The following is a 16,271-nucleotide window of genomic DNA, read 5'->3' as shown; positions in this document are numbered from 1 at the left end:
CAGCTAGGGAATTATCCATTTCTAATGCCCCTAATTTATGAATAGTACATTTAAAATGAGTTCTTATATCATTAATAAGGAGTACCTTTGATGGTATTTGCGATTGAGCACCATATGGATCAAGTGATTTAGCAACAGCTGAAACAATTTTGAAGTTTGGTGCTTTCCATTTGACACCCTTAACCAACATTTCAGAACCCTTCTTTGGTTTAGTGCTATTTCCACTCGTAGATGCCATCTCTGCTTGGTAGATGATAGAATTCATGAAGATCTCACTACTAAATCACTCAAAAATACTGTAATGCTCTTTCAAATCACTCTATTCTTTGAATGTTGTGAATGTGATGGAAAGATGAAGTCAAAATTACCCCTTTTGTTGAGAAATTTTCGTAAATGCTTGGTGCCATTATGACATAGTGCGTGATAGACTATCATCCACTAACCAAACTCGATAAGAGTATCAACTCGCCAAACAAACCAAGTTTCCTTTATTCCCAACCTCTCTTAGTAAGGTCTTCAACCAAATTTCCTTGGTGAAGTCTAATGCAACTAGGTGAAAGATAACCTTTCTGTGATCCTTGTGTATCTGGAATACTGATTGGATCATTTGCATTCTTCATATTTGTTGGAATTGCTTATGATTTTCTTGATGAGTATAGCTCCAATACATTCTTAGAAGTTTAGTTTGAGGGGATGGAGTCACCCACTTCTTGAGTGACTACACTTCCATGATTTGAGCTTGTATCCTCAGTAGATTTAGGAATCAATTGCTGCCTCATTTGTTTCCTTATGTTATCAGCCCTTGCTTTCTTTTCATCTTCAACTTTCCTTATATTCATGCAGTTCTTAGCTATATGACCAAGTTTAGTGTATGTGTAACACCTTATAGTAGTATCCTTCTTTCTTAGGTGATGCCTTGCACAATTTATGCCAGTGTGTCTATATTCTCCACAATAATGACATCTACATGAGGTATTGTAATCCCATCCAAATATTACCTTTACAAGTTGGTCAGATTGATTGAAAGATTTGGATCTGCATTGAGATGCCTTGTGATGATGTTTTTTGCATTTGTGACATTTACCTTCAAATTTTGGTTTCTCCTTGCATTCATTAGCTTTGTGACCATGCTAATTGTAGATGTAGCACTTTCCATTGAATTTTTCTTTACCATTGCTCCAAAATTTGTTTGATGTATGACTAATTTTCCCACAATGATTGTATGAGGGTTTTTGATTCCTTTTTGCACCTTTCTTGGAAGATTCACTTCTTCTTCATTGCATCCAAGTCCTGCTTTACCTTTTTGCCTATGAAGATTTTGTTCATTCTGCTGATTCAATTGATTCATGTCTTCTTGAGATTTCATCATTCTCTCATTGATTTTTTTTTTCAGTATTTGGGTCATTCTTCAATTTTTCAATGATTTTCTTTTTAGATCTCAGTTCTCTCATTATTATTTCATTAATTTCCCTTTCATAGTTTAGATCACTTCTTATTCTTTCATTCTGTACTTTGAGAATCCTGATTTCTTCATTTGCTTCAGTGATTTGATCAATGAGGTCTTCATTTTGATTGGATTGATTTTGTTCTTCATTGTTTCTTGCATCTAGGTCTTCATTTTCCTTATTCCTTTGTTCCAAAATCTCACATAGCCTGATTGATTGAATTTCTTTTTCTCTTTTGAGTTTCCTTACTTCTTCTTGCAGAGAGCCATTCTTTGCTAGGAGTTATTTGATTGCCTCATTAGCTTCATCTGAACTGTTTGATGGGAAAAGGTCTTCAATCTTTTCTTCAACATACTGATGGTCATTCATTTGTCTTGCAAGTTCCTTCCTTCTTTTAAAGGATTGGGAAAGATGCTCCTTTTTTTTTTTCTTGAGTTGAGCTACAGCCATCTCCAGATTTTTTCATTTTTAATTGCCTTGTCAAGTCTGAATATCTCCATTTGTTCTTAGATCTTTGCTCAAGTTGTTAAAATTTATTCTGAGAACCATGATGCTTTGATACCAATTGTTGAAAATATTTAAGATATGATAAGTTACTAAGAGGGGAGGGGTGAATCAGTAACTTCAAAAATTTTCACCATAAATTTACCACACATCCATCTATGCTACTACATACGTTAGTACTGAAAGATAAAACATACATCACATAAGAGAACACAATGTTTTGGTGACCTAGAAATCTTCCAAATAGAAAGTAAAATTGGGGTGGGGATGATACCCACAAAACTTCACTACTATAGCACAAAGTTGGCCTGTTAAGGCTTACATTGACCACTTTTGGTGATCTGCCCTGTTAGGAGCACAAAGGACTGCTAGGTGCACCTTGTTAAAGGATTTAGAAACTGATTCACCTATTAGGATGAAGTGGTGGATCTACTTACAATTGATTTCTGATAAGATCCTTTATGCACTGATCACCTTATGTGATAGATATGACTTCTTTGCTTTTGTATTAACCATGTTGCATTCCTTAAATTGCTGTTGATAATCCTTCACATGTGCTTCTAAAAAAATACTTCTTAGTACTTCAACAATACTTCCATACTATATGATATCTTACAATACATCTTACATATATACCTTTACAATTTACAAAACTACAAGGTTGGCCAAAATACAAGTGAACAACACATTACAAAGTTGGCCCAATAGTAAATAACTTGGGTTCACTGAACTGACTTGGTGACCTTCTGATGCATGGAATCCACTGCATTACACGGTATCGTCATGCATTTGGTAGAAGTGAAGGCTTAGTCCATACTAATCACTCGATGTAGTTATGAACTTGGTGACCATTGGTGACTCAGTAGATGTAGTGTCACTCAGTAGATACTGCATGCTAAATTTACCTTGTTGGTAAACACTACTTCCAATGCTCAATTTACACTAAATCTCCATGACACAAACTTACTACTCAATAAATACTAAGAAGCTTGGTAGACACTGCTGATCTTTATATTGTGCTTGCATTCACTCGGTAGCCATTATTGTGCTTGGTGTGAACTGTTGAATACTGCAAAGCTTGATTAACACTGGAATACTAGGTGAGTGTAGGAAACTAAGTGCTAAGCTCGGTAGCAATATTGATATAGATAAGTGTTGTAACTAATGGAAATAATAACTTAATGCCAATAAGGTTTGTCTTAGATCCTGTTGTTGCAGAAGCATGTTTGACATTTGTATGATACACTTGTTATCTTAATGGTGTGTGGATATGGTTCTTCATAGTATATGGAGATGGCTTTTCTTCATGGTGTGTGGAGATGGTTGCATCTTGAGGACTCATGGGGTTCTTGGTAAAGGTGTGGTTTATGATTTCATTTGACGTGTTATCCTTGGTGTTAGAATGGTTTCATTTTTATGTCATGGTATACTTTTGATACACGTTTAGAGTTTTGACATGTTATAGTATGTTCATATGGAGCATGTTATCTCTTTGGTTGGGATGGTTAGATCACGTTGTCAAGTTTATGTTCTTGAGGCCATGGTTGGAACTTTGACATTGATCTTGGTTTAGTTTCTTAGTTGGAGACTTGGATATCTTGATGAGAATTCTCATTCCCCACTCTTGGTCTACTCGACGGTTTGCTACTTGAGAGGTATAGCCCATTGTTTCTCTTAGGTGCATTTTGTTTATGCTTATCTTTCATGGATATGGATCTTGAGCTATGATACATGAGTTAGTTCTGGAAGGTTCATTTGAGTGATGGTTTAGCATTGGTTATCTCCATTTGCATATGTTTTTATGCTGGTTGAGTTTGGGTGATGGTTTTATATTGGGCATATTCTTTGGATTAGGAATGGTTTATGAGTTTGATCTTCTTGTGTGAGGCTTACATCCATGATTAGTTATATATGATATGGTTTGGGTGTTGTTGAGGCTTCTTGGTTGGGGTTTTATGGAGGAAATCATACTTGCACAATTTACATCTAGAGGTGTGTGTAGAAGGACATGATACAGGTTATGATTTGCATAATTTCTCTCTGGTCTTGGTTATCTTCCTGGATGTTCAATTTTTCTTACACTAGATTTGAGATTGGTTAGAGATTGTGATCATTGGTTTATGCTCATGTATGTCATGTGAGAGATGACATGTTTATTCCTTTTCAATTGGTTGTGGAGAGCTTCAAAGAGTGTCAGAGACTTGTTATGAGAGTTGTTCTTGTAGGATTTTGGTTTATGTATTGTGGATGTCCTTGAGACTACATGGATTCACTTCTTTGAGATGTTGTCAGTGCATTGGTTACATATTTGACATTATCTTTTGTAGTGGGAGCTTCTTGGTATATATGTGGTAGGTATTTCCCTTGAGGCTTGTGATTGTAGGTTACAAATTGGATATGTTGATGATGTGAGATTCACTTGGTATACCTTTGGAGGTATGGATAGTTGGATGGGTTTGACACTTGCCATGGGTGCTATTTCTGCTATGTATATTTTGACTACTATAGATACATGTGATTACCTTTGAATCAGGTTTTTGTGCTTGCCATTTCAGTTGGTACATGATTTTATGATCTTCTAATGTGACAGGTTGGGTGACTTTCTCTTTGAATGGCTTCTATGTATGTCCACTGTTAGTGGTATAATAAGAGGTGGCTTCATTTATATTTGATATGTTCAATACTTTAATTTTTTTGCAGATACCAGGATGGAGCACATGGTGTACTTTGATCCATGATGGTGGATGTGTTGGGAGGGATTGTTCCCTTGTTCATTTATGTGGCTACATATTGACCCTATGAAATATGTACAATAAGTGGGAGATTGTTGAGATAATGGGTGTTGCACACATTTCATAATATTGTTACATTATATTATATTATTTTATTATGTAATGTATTACCTAGATGGACATGCAACATGTAAAGATTCCCATGGGATATAATCAATGAGTTGTATTGTAATATGGTGATAATATTTTATGTAATTATTTAATATTAGGGAAAATAATTAAATGTCCAATATTAAATGTGGAGTCAATGGGTTAGGTAGCACATGGTTTTAGCAGGTATGGTTTATGTAATACCACTTAGTGGTTTTGTGACACTTGCTACTATATAAGAAACCACAAGGGTAGTCGTAAAGACAAGAAGAGGAAAAAAAAAGAGAAAGAGTCAAGTAGGACAAGGCTTGACAGGTTAGCCAAGGGAGCATTTGTGAAGGTTGGAAGCATGACATGGGATGTGTGGATTCACATTTGTTCACATGGATTGCTTGGTAGTGGTTATGACTTTGAAGACTTCCATGATTGTATTGCAATGGCATTTTTGCTAAATAATACATAGTGATGGATTCTTTTGGAGGCTTACTTTTTCCCTCGATGAGGGTTTCCTAGGGTATATCTTATGTCACATTCTTGTGGGTATGTTGTTTATTCTCTTGCATGTGGATTTCAATTACATATTTGTTTTAGATTTATTATGGGCTATGTGGAAATAGTTATATTATTTCTTCTTTAGTTTCTTTATAGGGTGGGGATTCGGGTTTAACATTTTGGTAATGATTAGGGTAAGAGTTTACATTATTAGTATTATTATGTTTATAGTTATAATTTTGATTAGGGTTAAGCTAAGGGTTGAGCTTAGGATTAGGAGTGAAATTAAAATAATGATCAAAGAACTAGCATTAGGATATGATTTTGTTTAGGGAGTCTACTGAGGTGAATATAGGTCACTTGAGCTTATGTGTTGTTCCTAAGACCAGTGCTATGACTTCTACATCTCCACCTCCTATTTAAATTCCATCTCTTGCATAGGATTACTCTTCAAGATTGTCTACTATTGCAACTCTAGTCATTGAGCCAACTACTGTAGTTGTTGAAGATATATCAGATGACACTCATCTCCTCTCAGATGATAGATTCAACTTACCTGTTATCCCACCTCCATTGGAGATTCAATTTTAGGATTCTCATGCTTTCTCCTTTAAGCATCAACTAGGACTTCCAGCTACACCTTACATACATGACTTTTATCATCCTTGTCCACTAACTTTGTTTCCTTCAGATTGGAGCCACACTGGTATGTTCATCAACATAGGAGTTCTACCATTCTAGAGGGGCTATGGAGTCACAAGCTTCTATCATGGAAGCTTTCATTGTACTTATGACATTGAGAGATTCTCTTGAGATGTTTCATTTGTGCATCCTTTTTCTATCTCTTTTTGGAGTGGATTTTTTCCCACAGGGTTTTTTCTATTTCTCCATTTCATAGAAATTTGTTAGTATAAATAATTAATTATTATTACACTTTACTTAAGTTTACTTAGGTTAATGCATTATTTTATTATTTATTAGGTTAGACACCTATGAGTATGAGTACTCATATGAGTTGTCTTATTGACAACATGGGAGTTAGCATCTCATTTTAGCACATGGTGTCTACAACACTGGAGTAGGCATAATCAACTGAGTTGTCATGTAGAGAACACAGTTGTTCGCACTCTAATTAAGCACATGGTGTTTACAACATAATATACATGACACACCTATGTAAGAATTATCCTCTCATCATCTAACTAACTTCTATGCTCAATGGTGGATAATCCACTCTTAGCGGACATGTGCTTAGTTGTGAGACTTATCACTGTGCTGACTCCTAGTCATTCTAGAGGCCTTTATATTCAAACACTCCTAGTGTATATTTGCATCAATTGAATATCGTATTGTTATTTTGATCATACTTATTAGTCCATATTGTGCTAGTGCTTGAGCTTCTTGATCTTGGGTGATTTTTTTCATAAGAAAAATTCTTACATGGTATTGGACCTGAGGGAGCTTCTCTTCACATAGCCATTGGAGACCATTTTTTGCTTCACCTCTTAGAGGATCATGATTTAGATCCATAGTATTTACAATTAGTGGGAGTTTTTAGAGCCAAAGAAGACCTCACCATTACATTTGGAGTGTCAATTCAGTGAATTTTGACTATAAATTTGCCTACCCTAGGCCATAGTCAAATTTGAGGCAAATTTTTTTTGCGAACTGGAACTTGAAGGCCCAATTTGCAAAATTGATATGATCTCTTTAGATCTGTGCAATTAATTTTTCATATCTGAATATTTTTGTGTCTCTTATTTTTTCTTTTCAGATTTGCATTTTATTTCTGAAATTCTACAAAAAAATTGGTCTTTTAGGCTAGTAGGAGAGATTTTTTGTAGGACAAGATTGGAGCTTCCTGGTGTAAATCAAATTTGGCATCATATTCAGAAGGTCAAAAAACCCCTAAATTGACTTTTGTTTCATCAAAATCAGATATCTAAGGTGAAATCTAGCGTCAATTAATTTTTGGAGGTGCGGCGACAATGATTTAGGAAAAATAATTACAGAGGTAATTTTCAAACCACGATATCTCCCTCATATGGACTCCTTTTTCTAAGCAATTTGTTTTGTTTTGGGGTAAAATTTCATGATCTACACATTTGTGCAGTATGTTTGAGATCTCTATTCCTAAATTTTTCTATAAATCACAAATCTTGATTTCTACAACTTCAAAGGCTTAGTTCAGGCTCATCTTAGCACATTTTTAGGTTCTATTTTTTAAAAAAGTGCTTAATTTTTCATCTACTTTCCAAATCTGCAATCAGATTATAGACTTGTATGGACAAAAATACCACTTTTAGAAATAGGTCCTTTTTTTGCGTTGTATTACTTTAATTAAACTTCAAAATTGTTTTACATCTGAGCTATATTTCTATGTACCAGATTTGAACTCCAAAAGGAGGTTGTAAACAACAATATTAGAAGCCCAATTTTGTCCATTTTGACAACTGGCCTATTGTAAACACACTACATATAAAGTTCCAAAAGCATCACTTTTGGGGGCGTTCTTTGATTGAGTGAATGTGGGGGGGGGGGGGGGGGGTGCGTGTGTCTTGTGTTCTTGTGTCTCTCTTTCTCTCTTGTGAAATTTTAAATCATGGGTTCACCTAAAACCCCACTTCTAACTTCACACAATTATACTACATGGAAAGATATTGTATGGAGTAGACTAATGGAAAAAGGTTTAAATTGATACGTTGATTGTACAATTATAAAACCCACTAATGCTAATGCACAAGTTGATTGACAAGTTAAAGATAATCAAGCTTTAGGAATTATTAGGAGTTGTATTCATAGAGATCTCTTCTTTCATATTTCTAGCTTTAAGGATGCCAAGGGTGCTTGGGAAAAACTTGAAGGTTTGAATGGTAAGGTGGATGAGGAAAAGGGATTCCAAATTGATGATGATCTACCGAGTGGAAGTTGAAGGGAAAGGATAAGTTGAGATGGAAAATGGAGAGTTCAAAGATGTTCTCTACATTCCTAACCTTAGCACAAATCTCCTTTCCATTTACCAAATCACTCACTATGGAGGTGGCCATAAAGTTGAATTTCTTCCTTATTCAGTAATGGTGCACAATCTTAAGGATGATTCATTAGTTGCAGTGGGTAAAGTCAATCACGACACATGACATTATTATTTCTCCCACTTTGTGCCTAGGTCTCCTTTACATGCCTTGTTGACACAATCATAATCATAAAGCAAATTATGACATGAGTGGTATGGTCATCTTGCCTTCCGCTATCTTCATCAATTTAGCTCAAAAAATATGGTCAAAGGTCTGCTTACAATTAAATTTTCTAAGGGTGAATGTTCAACTTGTTCCATGGATATGCATCTAGAAGAAAAGTATGACAAAGGGAAGTCTTGGAGAGCATCAATTGTTCTTGAGTTGGTTCACATGGTTCTAGTAGGCCCCTTTTCAATAACATTAGCTAGCAAGGGTCGCTATGTCCTCACTTTCATTGATAATTTTTCATGTTACACATGGGTCTACTTTCTTAATCACAAGAATGAAGTGTTTGATAAGTTTCTAGCCTTCAAGAGTCATGTTGAGAAGCAATCAAGGTTCTTCATATGGACATTGAAAGTAGATTCGTGAACTTAAGACTTAAAGACTTTTGTGCACTTGAGGGTATTGATCTTCAGAATCCATTAGCATTTAGTCCACAAAGGAAAAGTGTTGCATCAATGAGGATTAGAACTCTTTAGTCAATGGAAAGTTGCATGATTTAAGCTAAGTCTCTTGATGCATCACTTGAAGTCAAAGCTATAAGCAGTGCCAATCACATCCTTAACAGATCTCCTCATAATGTCTTAGATGGAATGACTCCTTTTGAGGTATGGTACAGAAGAAAACTAGTTGTGAAACACTTTAGAGCTTTTGGTTGTCCAACATAGGCACACATATCTTCATGAGAATGCAAGGCACCACCACCAAGGCCTTGTAATTTCATTGGATATGAAAAAAGTGTTAAGGCATATAGACTTATGGATCCTGAGACTCCTAAGATATTTATAGAGAGGAATGGTCACTTTGAGGAAAGTTCACCAAGCTTATCCTCTAATCCTCTCCATACTTCTACATTTTGGAAACTGATAGTGACAATAGTGACAGTGATTCAATAGGGGATCCTATTGACGTATATAGGAAGAAGTCAGAACATCATAAAATTCCACATGTATACACTGCTATAGTGATAGGTCCATGTAATTTAGTACAGTTGGGTACACCTTGTCTTCCAGTTCCAAAATCAGGGGATGACTACATAACATATATTTTAGGTTTGTTTGTGGAGTCCTACATAGCAGATTTGGAAGACATCATTGATGATATACATATTCTCTTTGATGAAGAAGATCCTTCTTTAGTTTTTGTGAGGGAATACTCTAACCCTCTTGTCCGTTCTCTACATGATCAGTCTTACAAGGTTGATATGATTGTGAATCCTTATGTACAACAGTTGTAGGAGGTCTCTTTATCATTCAAAGAGATAGTTGGTTCCTTGGGATATGTTCTATATTCATCCTTACTAGATCCAAACATGTTCTTTCCAAAAATGTTGGAAGGGGCAACCATTAGTATCGACACAGGGATAGTTGAGTAGGTTTCAAAGACACCATTCATCTTTGGGATTCTCTCTACACATCGAGGAAGCATCTCATATGTACCGATGACATTATTTCTTCCTAAGGGGAGGAACATTATTCAACAGTCATGAATCAACTTCTACATTCATCTTGGAGTAGCTATTACTGATCAACATTCTACATTTGGGGGGGGACTACCTTGTCTCCTTTCTTCTTCTTCTTCTCTTATGGGGGGGGGGGGGGGGCTCTTTCATCTTATGGGGTTTTTTCTATCTCATACTTCTCTATTGTACATACATGATGTATGGTGTAATGGGGGGGTCTTAATTACTCCATCCATCCATGCATCTTGTTTTTTCATCTCTCTTTTTGGGAGAGGGTTTTTCCCATGAGGTTTTCCCTCTTTCTCCATTTTTAGAGAGATTACATTGCATTTGTACATGGGTACCTAACATGGCCTAGTAGCTGGGACCCATCATGCATTTTCATTATAGCTTTCGTGAGCTTAAGTACATTCCCTAAAGTTATACTCAAGGGGGGTGCTAGTGTAAACAATTAATTATTATTACACTTTACTTAAGTTTACTTAGGTTAATGTGTTATTTTATTATTTATCATGTTAGACACCTAGGAGTATGCATACTCATATGAGTTGTCTTGTTGACAACATAGAAGTTAGCATCTCATTTTAGCACATGGTGTCTACAACATTGGAGTTTGCATAGTTAACGGAGTTGTCATGTAGAAAAAAAAGTTGTTCACACTCTAATTAAGCACATGGTATCTACAACATAATTTTATGTGACACACCTATGTAAGCATTATTCTCTCATCATCACACTAACTTCTATGCTCAATGGAAGATAATCCACTCTTAGTGGACATGTGCTTAGTTGTAAGACTTATCAATGTGTTGACTCCTATTTATTCTAGAGGCCTTTATATTTAGGCACTCCTAGTGTGTATGTACATCAATTGAATATCATATCATTATTTTGATCATACTTATTAGTCCATATTGTGCTAGTGCTTGAGTTTCTTGATCTTGGGTGATTTTTCCCTAAGGAAAATTCTTACAAGATTTGGTTGTGATTGAGTACCTCATTAGGCCTTGTTGTTGAGACCCAAGTTTGCTTTCAACATTGCATTGCAGTTTCCTTTCTCTTTCTACATTGTTTGTAGCTGCATTTTTTCTCATCTTAAGGGGGGGTGTTAGAGAAAAAGGTTAATTTAATTTCATTTATTAAATTACATTTTCTCCCTTCTTAAGATTTCACTTTATGCACTTTTGCATTCACATTTAGTAATTAATTAGTAATTATTAAATGACTTTTCCCTTTTAGGTTACCCTTTTTTCGGTTTCAATCTCCTTCAATAAGGATTGATCTTTTGTAATAATCTCTTATCTTTTTCATTTCTAAGAATATAATTTGCATATTTTCAGAGAAAAACCTTTGTCTCCTCTTGTCTTTTTCTTCTCTCTAATGGGTTTTTACATGCAGGTATTTTTTGAGCTTTATAAATTTGTATTGCTCAAATTCTTCATTTATAAGTAACTCCATTAGAAAAATGTAATAATTACTTACTGAACTAATTATTTGATATCAATTATATTGAATGAAAAAAGAGAGTGAGCCTTCGATAGTGGAGATGGTGGACCAAAATGTGAGAAGGAATATAGGCAAGAAGAATGATCAACATTCCCTGTAGCAATAATATTACTTGTCTCACTATCTTTGATATGGACTGAATCCTATGAAAATTCAATTGTCTTCCTTGTCCCATTGTGTGTAATTTGATAAATAGAGAGAAGGTTAGAGGAAAAAGATGGAACACAAAGTACATCATGAAATGTACCATCATCAATGTCAATAGAACATTTCCCACATACAATCATAACAATGTTGTTACTATTCAAAATGTGTGGAGTAGGAGAAGCCTCAGAAGAAGAGAAAAAATCCTAAGAAGATGCCATATGGTGTGAAGCACTTGAATCAAGTAATCATCTAGAAGAATGAGGAATAGTAGTTGCACATAGTGCATGAACCTTTCCTATATCTTTACCATTAGACTGAAATGATGATGATGAAGAAGGTCTTTGAGAAGTAGAAAGAATATCAATGTTTCTCTTCTAAAGGTGAGTTGTCAAATCTGGAACCTATTTGGCATAGCCATCTAATTAATCCTCATAGCAATGTGACTCATCATAATTAGGATTCTTAAAATAAGCCCACTTTGGTCTTCATGGATTTGATTTAGCCTCCTTAGGAGGAGGTGGTCCTAATGAACTTTGATTGCTGGAATCAATCCAAGACTCTATAGAATGAGAAATTCGAGTCTTCTCCTTCATTGGGCTGAAGATGGTCAAGCTACCAATGCATGAGTCTATGATCCTATGAGAGAATCCAACTAAGAGATCTTAGCTTGCTCTCAAGTCAAATGATCATGAAAAACCTCAAAGGATGACATGGAAAATCTATTACCCAAAGTATCTTTCATGGAATAGAAGGTAGAAGAAAAAATCTAAAAGTTTTCACAAAGCTTAGAAAGAATTAGGTAGATGCACTTAGCATCAGTCTTGGTCTTCCCACAACCCTGCAATAAAGACGTCTATTTATTGAACTTCATCAAGAAGTCCTCAATGGAAGGAAAAGAATTTGGTACAAGAGAGGTCAGCTCTACTTCAATCTGAAGTGCCCTGAACTCAATCACTGTACCAAACAAGCCTTCAAGCTTGGTCCACATAGCTAGAGGGGTATTTCACTCATCAAGATGAAATTGTAGACTATCAGAGACCTGTAAGGAAATCAATCCTATTGCCTCATACATATTGTTCCTATACTACATGACCTTAAAAGGCCTCTATAAAATTGGTTGCACTACATCTAAACAAGATCACAACTCTTTTGACTGAAGAAGCCATGTCATCAAGATCTTCCATGTGTGATACTTATGAGGGGTCTGAAGTTATAGACAAGAAGAGGTTTCGACCATTTTTTTAGAAGGTGTTGATTTTTTTAAAAATTTAGTTCTACTTTACATAAGTAAATAACATAAACGATATGAAAAAACACCCTCCATAATGTAAAAAATTGAACCCCAGCTACTAGAAGGAATGCATAAATGAGTGTAGAAAAAAAGGATTCATAAATGAATCACAAATACCTAGTATAAAATAATGGTGAAATGAAAGAGAATCTATAAATTTCTTGAGAAAAGATTTCTAACACCTTTTTTTGGATTGAAAAATGTAGCTATAATGAAGATATGCTCCCCGGAAGATAGAAATCATTGAGGTACCAAACTAAAAAAAATCCAAAAATACCTAATCCATCATCTCAATCTTGAAACCAGATTTATGATGAATCTTTTAGATTGAAGAAATACCCCTGTATGCTCAAGATATTGCAAAAAAATGAACAAGTCCCCTAGAAGCACTTAAAAATGAATTTATTTTAAATAAATAAATAAAGCCCAAAAAAATCACCGCATGGGTGTAGCAGTGGCCTGGATGAGTTGCGATGGTGATGAGAGTGAAGCGGTGGCTATAGAAAGGTAGTCGGTGGAAAAATGACACTAGAAAGCCCTACACGGTGCTAGAAAACCCTGCATGACATATGAAGAGACTTGCAATGACCGAAAAATCCTGTGCGGTTCCGATAAAGGTTCCTATAGGCTGGAAAACAACTTGCGGCCTATTTTATATATATATATATATATATATATATATATATATATATATATATATAATTGCATTATAATGCATGCAGGAGGCCATACAACCTTGTTGGGGAATTGCTTTTGCCTCCCACATCAACATTGTCCAAAATGGACAAACTTTATATGAAAATGAGGGTTTTGATGCCTTTTGAATCCAATTGTGAGGTTTGTTTGACCTCAAAGTGCTCCAAAAATTAGAGATGCCTTTTTTTTTCACAAAAAAATGCTTGAAAAATACTAAATCTAATCTCTTAAACCCCTGTTCTCCTTTTTCTCCAAATACAAAACAAGCTACAACTGATCTGGCTCTGATACCACGAAGGATTTGAACAATACAAATCCACAAAGTTTGAAGAATACGTACATGTAAAAACCTGTCATAGAAAAGAAAAAGACAAGAGGAGGCAAGGGTTTTGCATTAAAAATATGCAAATTATATTCTTAGAAATGAAAAAGATAAGAGATAATTACAAAAGATCAATCCTTATAGAAGGAGACTGAAACCCGAAAAAGGGTAACCTAAAAGAAAAAAGCCATTTAATAATTACTAATTAATTATTAAATGTGAATGCAAAAGTGCATAAAGTGAAATCTTAAGAAGGCAAAAAAGGTAATTTAAGAAATGAAATTATATAAACCTTTTTCTCTAACAATAAAGTGTTGATTTACATACTAATTGAAAAAAGGTTAACTTAAAAATGGTATAACCTTTTCAAAATTTAAAAGATGCATCACATTCTATGCTTTTCCTACTATGAGTAAAACCAAAACAAATTTTAATTTTGCACAGTTTTGAATGAGTTAAGGTGCTAAAACATGAAAGTTTTTTTATTCTAAAAGATGTTGTAGTAGAAAATTTAAAACTAATTATTTAATTTAAATAAAATTACAAAAAAATGCATTATATCTAGCTATGAATTTACTTGTTATATCTATAATAAAAAATAAATAAAATTCATTTGATTGTGATTAAGGTGGTTAGACATACACCTAATTCTTAATTTTTCCTTAAAAAATTCATACTTTTGCATTGAAATTCCAAATTTTGACCAATTAAATTACTATTATTTTATTAGAAAAGGGCTAGTATTTTAGAAAGCACATTCAATTTACTACAAATTCTATTCTTACAACTTTTTATATAAGGTTCATAGCTAGTTCAATATTTCACATCAAGATGACTAACAATGATGTCTTAATTTTATTTTGTTACTTGAGGCCATAGTTTGGCCTACCATGATTCTACACATACCTAATAAATGGATGCCAATACAAAATCTAGAAGCTTGCCAAGGAAGTATGCTAGCAAGTTCTCTTTCATACAATGTAAACAAGAGATGCGAAAAATATAGATCTTAAATACACATATATAAACCAATAGAGATTTGAAAGTAGATTTATGCTAAGAGAAAAAATGTAGGATATAGTACTCACCTCAAAATACAAAGAGGAAGATGTAATTTTTCTTCAAAACTTGCAGATTTGAACTATTTTTGAACTTTTGATCGTGGATCTTGGAATAAAATGACGAAAGGAAGAAAACCTAGAAATCTCCTAAAAATGGAGATTGAAGGAGTAAATCGACTTGGTAAGAGGTCCTACAACCAGGTTGATGTAGTCAAATGACCTAAAATGATCTTCTCCATAAAGCTTATGAAAATTAGGTTCTAGATCTATAAACCTTTTGTTGATATCCTGCAAATTCAAAACAAGTTTTGTGTATGTGGGTGGCTATAAAGGGGTTTGCCTTAGTCAACCCCCTATTTTAGTGATTTCCACCTCTACAAATAGCCATTAGGAAATATTTCATATGCATGTGTGTATCATAGATTTATAGATTTAGAATGAAAATATACTAAAATGCTAAAAATCTACTTCATGAGTGAAACCCTAGAATGTAAGTGTTCATATATATAAACTATATGTAAATGTATGAAGGTGTAAATAATTAGATCTCAACTGTGATGTAGAAATAATATCAAGCCCCCAAGGCTAAAGTACTCTAACCATCTTTGAGATCCTTTCAAAAATCCATGTTTGATATATTCACCTTTGATTTCTTGATGAAGAATAATAACCTCACTTGCAATGAAGAATAAGAAACCACTTCTTTCTTTCACCTTGTAATTACTCTAAGTTAGATTGGGGTGTCGACACATGCTTTCTCCTAACTCCTCTCATGTAAAAATGAGGGATTGAATGCATTTTTATAGAATATTTCTTGAAATTAATCCACAAGGGCTAGCTACACAAGCATGATTTTTTCAGAGGAGTTAAACATTACCAAGCTCTCAATCAATAGAAACCCTAGGACTACATCAACCTAGGTTGACCTAGTCTAGACTAGGTCAACTTGATTTAACATAATCTCCAGACCATGTTGAAATGGGTCAACCTAGTTTAGAAGGTCAACCTTCAAGCTCTCCCTATCCAGATTCTAGACTAGTAAGGGTCAGTAATGGAATAAGAATTTCGAACTATCATCTAGAGATTCAATATGGGTTTTTAGGTCCTAGGAAGAGATGATACTCACCAATTAGGTCCTAGTGTAGTGAATATGTGAAGAAGGAGGGAAATCAATGAGGATTTGTTAGGTCCTAGCTCAGTTTCACCTAGAAGAAAGAGGAGAAA

Source organism: Cupressus sempervirens, chromosome 9 (assembly GCF_028749045.1).
Source record: "Cupressus sempervirens isolate cs-2001-9-10 chromosome 9, ASM2874904v1, whole genome shotgun sequence".
Lineage (NCBI taxonomy): Eukaryota > Viridiplantae > Streptophyta > Pinopsida > Cupressales > Cupressaceae > Cupressus > Cupressus sempervirens.
Note: the sequence above shows the minus strand (reverse complement) of the source record.